The sequence below is a fragment of the Chenopodium album genome, chromosome 10 (genome assembly GCF_948465745.1).
Source record: "Chenopodium album chromosome 10, dcCheAlbu1.1, whole genome shotgun sequence".
Classification (NCBI taxonomy): Eukaryota; Viridiplantae; Streptophyta; class Magnoliopsida; order Caryophyllales; family Amaranthaceae; genus Chenopodium; species Chenopodium album.
This window is the reverse complement of record NC_137843.1, coordinates 38959366-38970139: the sequence shown is the minus strand read 5'-3', so window position 1 is coordinate 38970139 and position 10774 is coordinate 38959366. Positions and strand designations below refer to the sequence as shown.

At 38.6% G+C, this 10774-nt stretch overlaps 1 pseudogene; it reads right to left on the bottom strand.

Annotated features, from left to right (window-relative positions):
- Positions 1–7554: 7554 nt before the first annotated feature.
- Positions 7555–10086, bottom strand: LOC145565193 (uncharacterized; annotated as a pseudogene).
- Between the last annotated feature and the right edge of the window lie 688 nt (positions 10087–10774).

Below are 10774 nucleotides of genomic sequence, written 5' to 3'. Positions count from 1 at the left end.
AATAGGCGATCGCACTCTTATACAAGCAATTAGAGAAATCACCTTGCCACTAGGATATCATGACTGGGTTTGTAATGCCGAGTTTCAAGTAATTGATGATCCCAAAAACCTCACCTTTACCTTGGGAAAATCATGGTTACAACATATAGGGGAAATTGCCTCTGCAATTCATCAAAAGGTCAGGTTTTCAACCTCGGGCGGTGTGATAATAATTCATGGGGATGCAGTCTTACCGAACATGGAAACCACGGTGTGCAATATGGTGAGTTTTGGGGAAGGTTCGACTTTGAGACCGAAGAAGGAGAATTATGAAAGAACATTATGGGACTTGCTATCAAATTCCTCAATGTATCGTGAGGCTTTTAGTGATTATCTCAAAAGCACAATCATAAATGCCTCAACCCCTTTTAGAGATTTGAGGGAAATCTTTAAACTTGATCCTCACCAGGTCAAAGACGATTTGATTAGAAAGGGTTTTATAAATGACTCACTGAATCATGCAATGATATGTCATAACATCAAGTATCATCACGTTCACATTGATGAAGAGTCTTCCATTAATATATGCTCGTACCATACATTTGTTGAGTGGGAATTTAAAGAGGAATAACTTAGACCTATAACAATAGATGATTTTTGTAACAACGATGTATGTGAAAATGTATGTAGTAAAATTGATGCTATTGTTAAATACAAAGGTGTAAGTTTCACCACAAGTTTCATAATTTGTGATATACCAGTTCCCTATGATATCAAACTTGGTCAGCCCTGAATTTACCAATTTCATCCCCTCATGTTAGTTCAATCCCAAAAGATGCTAACATAGCTTCATGAATCTTTAACCTTCCATGATGACTCTAAAATTTTAACCTTACGACCTGAATCTCTGAATGATAAAAACCTGCACCCAAAGGTTTCCACTATTGAACAATCCAAGGCCTCTTTCCAAGAAAACACTATCCCCCATTCTCGTCAAACTGGCCCCGAATTACTATATGATGTGCCTATCCATGAATTAATGTATTCTCAAAATGTATTCAAAACCTTAGACGCTTTTCACTCTTCCTCACGAAAAGGTAAAAACATTAAACATCATGATGTTGATCCAGGGCTCACCTTTACAGATAGCGATTTACCCCCTAATCGGATCTGACGTTAATCTCTGTTCCCGAGAATACTTGTACGAGCTGGGGTACAATGATTTACATATCACTTACCGCTCCATTTTCCTCAGAGGTTTTGACCAATTGCCAAGGGAAGTGACAGGGTCTATAGTCTAACCTTTGGTACATGAGAATGTTCTTTTGACTCTCATGCAACTTGTTACTAGGAAGACCCTGGCTGCACGGGTGTAAAGAAGTCTCATGCATCTTGGGGCATCATTACTATATGTGGTGACTATAATAGAAAAACCTATGGAGTTAAAAGTTCATCTCAATATGGAGGTTGGATAAACACCATAAAAACGGCATATCATTGCATAGAAAATAATGAGGTGGTTGTAATAAGGCCCCTGCCATTTGCAAAAAGAACAATATATTTTCCTATTCCGGAAAATGAACGGGACAAGCTGAAGTGGATACCGAACTAGGGAAAGGCTGATGATATCCGAAGGAGGTTTAATTGGCTTTATGAAGAAGACATAGCAATTGTTTCACTTCTAGAGAGTGAGCCTTTTGCAACCCATTTTGCAATAAACATAACGAGAAAAAGGGAAAACTAGGCCCTCTAAGCCTTGAACCAAAACCAAACTTCTAAAAATCCCCTGGTTCTCGCAATTTATAACCACCCCTACATCCTTCTGAGCCGTCTGATAAAGCAGCTAAAGATAGAGTATGAGGATTTTCACGTAACCAAGAAGTAGTTGATAATGCCCTAGTTAATTTGTCTATTAGTATAAAAAGACTCCTTTAACTTATTGTCCATAAAGTCTCGGGGAGATGAGATATATAATATCTCTTACGTGGAGGAAGTTTTTGAATGAAACTCTCCTTAGACTCTCGATAGTTGGAAGGACCACCCATCATCATTGTTAAATGATTATAGGTTATGAAATCTGACATACCCAGCCAAGGTTGATTGATGGAGCTTTGAGATGGACCTTTCCCCTGGCGTGAGGAAGTTCCAGAATAAACACTACGAGGAGTATTATAAATCGATATGGATATTGACCCCTTAGTCAATTGAGTGAGCGAAAAGAAACACGAATCACTCCATAAGAATAATGTTGATAGGAGAAAATTATGTCTTGAAAGAGTACAAGAAATTGTCATGCCTAAACTCTCGGAGACTTCCTTCCTGATTGACGAATTAGAGATGAGCAAGAAAAAACAAGTAGGGAGATAAGTTTTAAGTAAAATGGAGATGTTACGTAGTATTTGAATTTACAGTACCCACGAGCATCCCAAAACAATAACCTAAGAGATGAGTACGTGGGGAGGTTAAAAAGGAAATGTGAGGATAGGTTTGGGCTCTCTACGAGTTCGCTAGCAAAAGGGAGGTTTTTTTGACTTATTGTAGCTATAATAGGGTAAACCGAGTCTATAGGGAAGCGTAGAGACAGAGACATGGCTAGTACCATTGTACCTGCCACAAATAAGAAGATTGACTCTGGGGAGCTTCTTACCTCGAATACTTGAGGTGGACCGGTCACTAGTGCATGTTTTACTAAAGGAACAGAAGGGGGGATAGCTAGAGAATTTTGATCATAGGGGAGGGAAAGGTTCTCTCTAGAAAATTGAGATAGATGATCTTCTGGTCGTGTTGAACCAAGAATCTCGTTACGTTCCCTTTCTCTTAATTCCCGGAGAGTATGGCGCGAAGAGTCAGAGAAGAAGTTAATCAAATCTCTGACGCGTAAGGCATTAGGATCCATAATTCAAATTTGAACAAAGTAAGAAAAATCTCAGAAGATAACACTTGAGATTTTAGAGAGAGAAGAAGTTTGAGTGAAGGGTCTTATTTCAGGCTTTAGGTTTTTATAAGACAAGAACCAATAGCGTATCTAACACACAAGGAATCTTTGTAATAGGGTCTAAGTCATTTTTTTTTTAAATATATTAAAAAAAAAGGGGGGTGTTCATTTCCTTTAAAACTTTTTATTTACTTTTCTTTTTTAACTTGTCGAAGAAGTTTTTGTTCCTCTACAGTAATGTTCCCTTTTTACCTCAGGAAATCTACCTTGACCCGCACAAGATCTAGGCTTGTCCGTCAAACTTCTTCTCCCAGTTTATAATCTAATTCAGTTGCATTTTCCCCGGGTCATTTGACACCAAGGGAAGTTCATTCTCCACCACTAAGCGAAATGTTTGAGATTCTTGGTCATGAGAGTTCACTAAACCCTGATCCATCTAATGATCTTCGAGGAATGATGCGAGCTATCCTTGATCGTCAAGATACTATGGAACAAACAATACAGAGCTTGTTAAGATAGAGTGCAAGTGCTCCTCCTCCTCTTCATGATTCAGAGGTAGCTTCACCATTGCAGCTAGATGAGCAAAATGGAGCAGTGATAAAGAAGTTGCTACCAAGATCGAGGAAGATATTCTCAGGCTCAAGGAAGTACTGAAGGGTAGGACCAAAGCGGAACCTTGGTTGGATATTCATAGTCTCACCTTATTTTCGAAAGCACAGCCGCCATCTGGGTTTAAGATGCCGAATCTCACGAGATTTGATGGTACAGGAAGTCCTACCAATTTTTTGAAACTGTACGTAGGGGCCATGAGTCCTTAGGGTGTCGACGAACCTTTAATGGCACAATTGTTTCAATAATATTTAGATGGGGCTGCTGCTCATTGGTTTCTTAATCTAGAAAACTCAAAGAAATCTTCATGGACTAATATTGTGCGATTCTATCCAATACAAATATAATAAAGAGATCGATGTAACAAGGAGGGATTTGGAGACAACTGCGCAAAATCATAATGAAACATTTTCCGCCTTCATCATCAGGAGGAGAAATAAGGCTGCAAAGATGGTAAATAGGCCAAACGAAGAAGAATAATTACAGATGATAGTGAAGAACCTTCTTCCCGTCTATCAATGACAAATGGCTTTCCAGTATTTTCCGTCATTCAAGGCTCTCATATCAACAGGAGCCTTGGTGGAGGATGCCATAAAAAAGGGAGATATCGAGAAAGATGAAGGGAGTAGTAGTAATACATCTTACCATCCTAATTTTGGGGGCAATAGGAAAACCAACAACAATGACTCAATACCCTCAAAACCAACAAACTTGATACACAACATTGGCGCCACTCCAGCATTTCAGCTCAAGCCACAAAGAAATTTTACCCTTTTGAACATGACTTATGCTGAAGCTTTCTCCAAACTAAAAAAGGCCAACCTTGTCCAACCTTTGAACCCAAGGCCACCCCTAAGAAATCCTCCTCCCAGTTACAACCCGAACTAACACTGTGAATTCCATCAAGGGACATGGCATGACATTGAAAATTGCACATCATTCAAGCACCGTATTTAAGACCTAGTAGACATAGGAAGGCTTTCAGTTGGGGCATCCTCTGATAAATTTAAAAACACACAACCAAGCATCACTAACAATCCTCTTCCAAATCATAAGCCTCCTGTCTCTATAAACACCATATCCACTTCTAATAACAAGATTAATCCAACACTATTAATGGTTCAAAATGCTCCTCAAATTTATGAGATGCCATTATCCGAAAATTATGTGTGTGTTGTGTATGATCACTCCACTCAGCAAAGGATCAAGCTTGTGCCATGCAAGGGTTCTGAGGTTGTCCTCAACAAAGATCTGTTCTCTAATGTATGTGCCACCACGGGTTATGATGGAGCATTTTGCCTAATAGACGACGATGATGATGCTTACTCGTTGTTGTCTATTGTTGAGAAAAACACTGGGCACAACTTACTACTCTTAGTAATCTTCGATGTCTGATTTACCTTGAAGATCTTAGTGATGACGAAGATTTACATGTGGCTCATTTGACTCGTGCAGGTCATCACTTTAAACCTTCATACCTCGAGGATGAGAATCTTGTGGAAGCCTTGAGAAGGAGAGAAAAGGATAAAGAATTAGCAGAGGAGAATAAGGAAGAAGATGACGCTATTAAGCGCATGAAGGAGGTTAATGCAAATGTTTCTATCTGGAATTTGTTGACCCATTCACAACCCCATCGGGCTGCCGTTTTGAGACATCTCAATGAGGTTTCGATCAACCCATCCATAACACCAGATCAAATGGTAGGACTTATTCATGGGGTCGATCGTACTTTAATGTTCATCGACAATGATCTCCTAGAGAGTATCAACCATAATAACTCTTTACACATAACTGTAAAATGCCATGGATGGAAAATACCTCGGGTACTTATTGACAATGGTTCTGCCATCAATGTATGTCCATATCGAGTTATGACAAAGCTCGGTTATCAAATGGAAGACCTGACACCTTCAAGCCAGGTTGTTAGGGCTTACGATAATGCCAAAAGAGATGTTTTGGGGTCAATTGAATTACTTTTGGAATATGGACCAGTGGCTAGAAATGTTGAATTTGTTGTAATTGACATTGAAGCGTGCTTTAATCTTCTGTTGGGTAGACCATGGCTTCATGAGAATAAGGCAGTGGCCTTTACCTTACATTAAAAGGTGAAATTGCTCACGGATCATGGTGCAGTGACACTTATGGGTAACCTAAAAGTTATGAGTGTCTCTAGTATTGGAAAATCTGTGCTCCACTTAGATGAAGAAGAGGGTAATCGATTGGATGGATTCACTGTCCATAACATTGGATTTGATTCAATTGACTCATGGAAAGAAGAAGAAGAAATTGAAGAGAACTTAAAGGAGGATGAAGAAACTGATTAAGATCTGGAAAAGGAAGAAACTGAGGAAGATCCAGAAGAAGAGCTTCAAGAAGATGACAATGACTCTGAGGTTAATTCCCAAGAAACTAGGGGTGGAACAAACTGGTCCAATAAAGATAAAGCAGAAGAGGAGCCTAAAACTCCAAAAGACGACGACCCTTGTTTTAGAGGAGAATCTTGGACAAGTAATTCTTTTAGACAAGGTCATGATGAGGGATCTCGGAAAAGATCTAGGGCCGAGGATTTTAATCTGGATTTCGATATTCTATGCTATAGAAGGTCAGTGTACCCGAAGGAGTTGGTTCTTTTCCCTAACTACAGACATGAAGATCGTTACCATAATCTCCCCCAGCTTGAGAAGTTTAATGGGTTGGGAGATCCCATCCTCCATTTATACAACTTTGTGAACACCTTATATCCCTTAAATGTTCCAGAAGAGCATTTTCCCATGTTGTTCAAAAGAAGTCTGGAGGGACCCACGTTATCTTGGTATTATACTTCGGGGCCAACAAGTAGAAGTTCTTGGGGAAAAATTGTGCAAGCATTCAATGATTGGGCATTTGAATTTCGACAGATCGACGATCAAAAACTGAAGCTAGTAAATATGGAGCAAAGTGATCGGGAATTATTTTCACATCTTTTTTCAGGTTGCTCTTACATTCGGGCTCAACTTCGCTTCCCTATTACTGATTAGGAATTCATGTTGATATTACTAAGGAAGCTAAATGATTTTTATCATCGTCACATGGTCTCCATCAAATACACCGACCTCTCTCACATGGAGAGACATGGTTACGAAATTGATGCCTATCGACTATAGAAAGAAGGCCTAAGGTGCACCCTTAATGTGCAATGGCTAATAGGAGAATATTCACTCGAATCGATGAACCATTGAGTGTGGTGTATGATCATTTGAGCAAAAAAGGTATTCTTCGAGCAAAGAGCTATTTGTGTTCATTACCACCACATGGAAACTGTTTAGGGTAAAATACCCTATATATGTGGACCAATGCCACCGCGACACGTGTTGCAAGCTCATCGCTCAATGAGCCAATTAGAGCATGACACGTGTTACTCAATGATAGAAGGGTGAAAATGGGCTCTAAGCCCACAACTCTAGAAACCGTAAAATGGTGGGAAGCCAATCTACTTAGGTTAAATAACCTAAAAGGCACATGTCCCAATGCTCTATAAATATTGATCATTTACATCAGTTCAAGGGATCCAATTCTCTCTCCAAGGGCAATGCCCCCTCCCCCACAATTACTATCCCTTCTCTCTACTTTCTCTCTCTAAAATACATTATTTCGGTCACTAACTTGATCGTCAGAGGCGGACCACCGGCCCCCCGGGGGTCCGTTGTTTTGCAGGTGACCAAGTCGTTCGAGTGTTGCATTGTGGATCTGTCTCCCGCGAGACGTACACGCCCTCCACTCAGGTTCGTACAAAAAACCCCAAAAAATTTGGCGCCGTATGTGGGGAGACACATCTGTAATGGCACAACGGTGGATCACCGACTCAAGAGGGGGAGCCTCCTTTAGGAGGCGGCCAGTGGCGGATCCAGGATTCGGACAATGGGGGTACGAACTCAATATGAAGTAGAAAAATAATTCAATAGAAAAAAAAATTGTTCAATACCAATAAATATTACAAAATCCATATTACAAATAATAAAAAGACAAAGATTACATAAGTGACACATTAAATCTTACAAATGCTTACGACGGGTTTTCATAACTTGAAAGCGATTAATTACATCATCATCACTAACTTGCAAAAACAAGTCCCTCTCAATAAATGTAACTAAACAATCATTCATAAATTGGTCACCCATACTATTCCGCAATTTGTTTTTCACAATAGTCATCGAGGAAAAAACCCTTTCCACACTAGCGGTTGCTACGGGAAGAATCAAGGCTAGTTTTAAAAGTAAGTAAACTAGCTTATAATCTTCATGTTTCTCGGTTTCTACTAACTTCATGGAAAGCTCCCCAAGATCTTTGACATCTCGAAACCTTTCATCATTTCGCATTTCACCAACAAAAAAATCAAGCTCAAAGGCTAGAGTTACCAAATCATTTTTCGAGAACTCATTTGGATATAATTCGGCAAGCCTAACCAATTTGCACTCATCAAAAGCCGCAAAAGAATTAAGTGGACTCAAACAAGCCATACAAGTAAGTAACTCCATGTTTGCCTCATTGAACCTATTGTTCAGCTCTTGAAGTTGCAAATCAATAACAGATAGAAACATTTCAACACGAAAACGATGAAGATTTGTAGCTTTTGCAAAGAAACGTTTTGATCTTCCACGGGTTTCTTACATACCATTCATATCGGGAACTACAATGTCATGTTTGGCACAAAAGGAACATACCTTATTGAAAAAGTTTTCCCATCATTGATTTCTCATTCTTTGCAAACGTTCCTTAGTTAAAGAAACAAGAGTCATGGCATTAACAATATTTGTGTCCTTTCTTTGCAAAGCTTGACTTAAAACATCTGTGTAACCAAATATTTCAAGCATTAATTGTGTCATGAAAACAAATTCAAAAGACTCAAATGTAGCCATAATAGTTCTAGCCTTCCCACGGTCTTCTCCATAAATGGGGTTGTTTCCAATTTTCTCAAGTACCTTCATAATTGTGGAATAAAAAGTAGTGACATTCAAAAGAGTTTTGTAGTGTGACCCCCAACGAGTTGCACCCAGCCTCTTTAAACCAAGTTCTTGGTTTAACCCTTGTCCACTTTCAGTTTCACCCAATTCTAATGCTTGTAACACTTCTTGAGCTTGAATTTCTCTAAGCATTTCTCTACGCTTACAAGAAACCCCAATGACATTCAACAAATAGCCAAGTTGTTCAAATGGCCAAATGCAATCATCATTATCCTTAGCAACCGCAACAAGGGTCAATTGAAGCTGATGTGCAAAACAATGAACATAATAAGCAGAGAAAGTTTCATTCTTGATCAAAGTTTTAAGCCCATTTATCTCACCCCTCATGTTGCTAGCACCATCATAACCTTGGCCACGAACTCTAGACAAACTCAATGAATACTCCATAAGTAAAGACTCAATTGCTTGCTTAAGTGACAAAGAAGTAGTATCCTCAACATGCACAATCCCAATAAAACGTTCACAAACCCTCCCTTTTTTATTAACATAGCGCAAGCAAAGAGCTAGTTGTTCCTTTTGAGAAATATCACTAGACTCATCCGCCAATATCGCAAAATAATCATCACCAAGCTCTTCAATAATAAGCCTAGTAGTTTCTTTGGCACATGAATTTATTAGTTCTTTTTGAATAGAAGGAGATGTCATTTGATTGTTTCCAGGAGCATTTTTTAAGACAACATTCTGAACATCAACATTATTCTCAGCAAGCCATGATAAAAGCTCAAGAAAATTGCCTCTGTTATTGGAATCCTCACTCTCATCATGACCACGAAATGCTAGACCTTGTTGTAAAAGAAATCTTATACATTTAAGTGAATAGGTAATGCGAGATTTATACACACTAGCAAGTTCAGCATTTTGAGAGTCCATTGATTCAATAATTGATGCCTTTGGTCTGATGAAATTATTATATTTTTCTTGAGCTTCATTATGACAACTTCTAAAACCCCCAACATGTCTGTCAAATCTGGCAGGTTTATTCCAACCCCTAAACCCTTCATTCACAAAAGCATCCCCTCCTGGAAAACTAGTTTTATCTTTAAACAAGTAACAACTAAAACAAAAGGCAGCATCCAATTCAACACTATACTCAAGCCAAGCATACTTGTCAAACCAAGAAACGCTAAAGCGACGCATACCTCCTAATTCACGCTGAGGAAAATCATGTGTACGCGGCTGACAAGCCTTTTTGAGAATGTATCCTCTCCTTACAGCATCTCGATCATTGGGAGGATAAGAGGAGATTGGCTTTCTCTTTCCGGGGTCATGTGGAAGAAGCTCAACATCATAAATAGCTTCCTCACAAGTAGTTCTTGTTATACTGTAAGGTGAATTTTCAGCCCTTTCTTGTTCAATTTCTTCCTCAATTGGAGGATTTGGAGCAGCAGGGACTTCATGCTCCATGGTCTCCATCTCCTCATCAACAAATCCATCAACTTCTTGCTCATTATCATTTATTGGAGGCTCTTGTGATGGTTGTGAGCTTGGAGAAGATGCAGTACAAGATTTATTTGATTTCCCTCCACCTCCCTTCCAAAAGTATTCTAAACTTTTGTTTTTCATCCTCCAATTCTGTCAAATTTATACAAAATTTTGGCATGAATTGCATATAAAATTAAATCAAACTAACTTAATTAAACAATTCAACAATCAGTATAGAAATTAATTCAACATAATCTAAGTAATCTAACTAATTTAACATTTCAACTTATTCAAGCATTCAAAGTGAAACTAAAGTAGTACTAAACAACTACCAAATTGAAAAATTAAAACTAATTCAATAATTCAACAAATTAACAAACCAAAAATTATTAAACAAGTCAACAGAATTACAATGACTTATAAATTATAAAATTAAAAGTTAATTTGTAAGAACTAATTCAAGGAATCAAGCATTCAACTATTAAATTGATTATTGATATAATGAAAGCACTTACCGTAAGAATCATTTGTAGGAATTAATTCAACAATTAAGCTGCTGCCGGAGTGGGTGACTTGTGCGGCGCCGCTGAGCAATCAGATTCGGAGAATCGGAGGAGACGGTGACTCGTTGAGGCGGTTGAGTTTAGATCTAGGTTTTTTTGGTTTGTGGTGTGAACTGAGGAACAAAGAAAGTGAGGAGAGAGAGCGTTCTTTCAAAAAAAAAAAAAGAGGAGAGAGAGCGTCCTTTTTGTTTTTTAATTTTACTTGTTTATGGGGACTGACAGAGTGACATGATTTAATATTTTAACCAAAGAAGCCGCCTATCTTA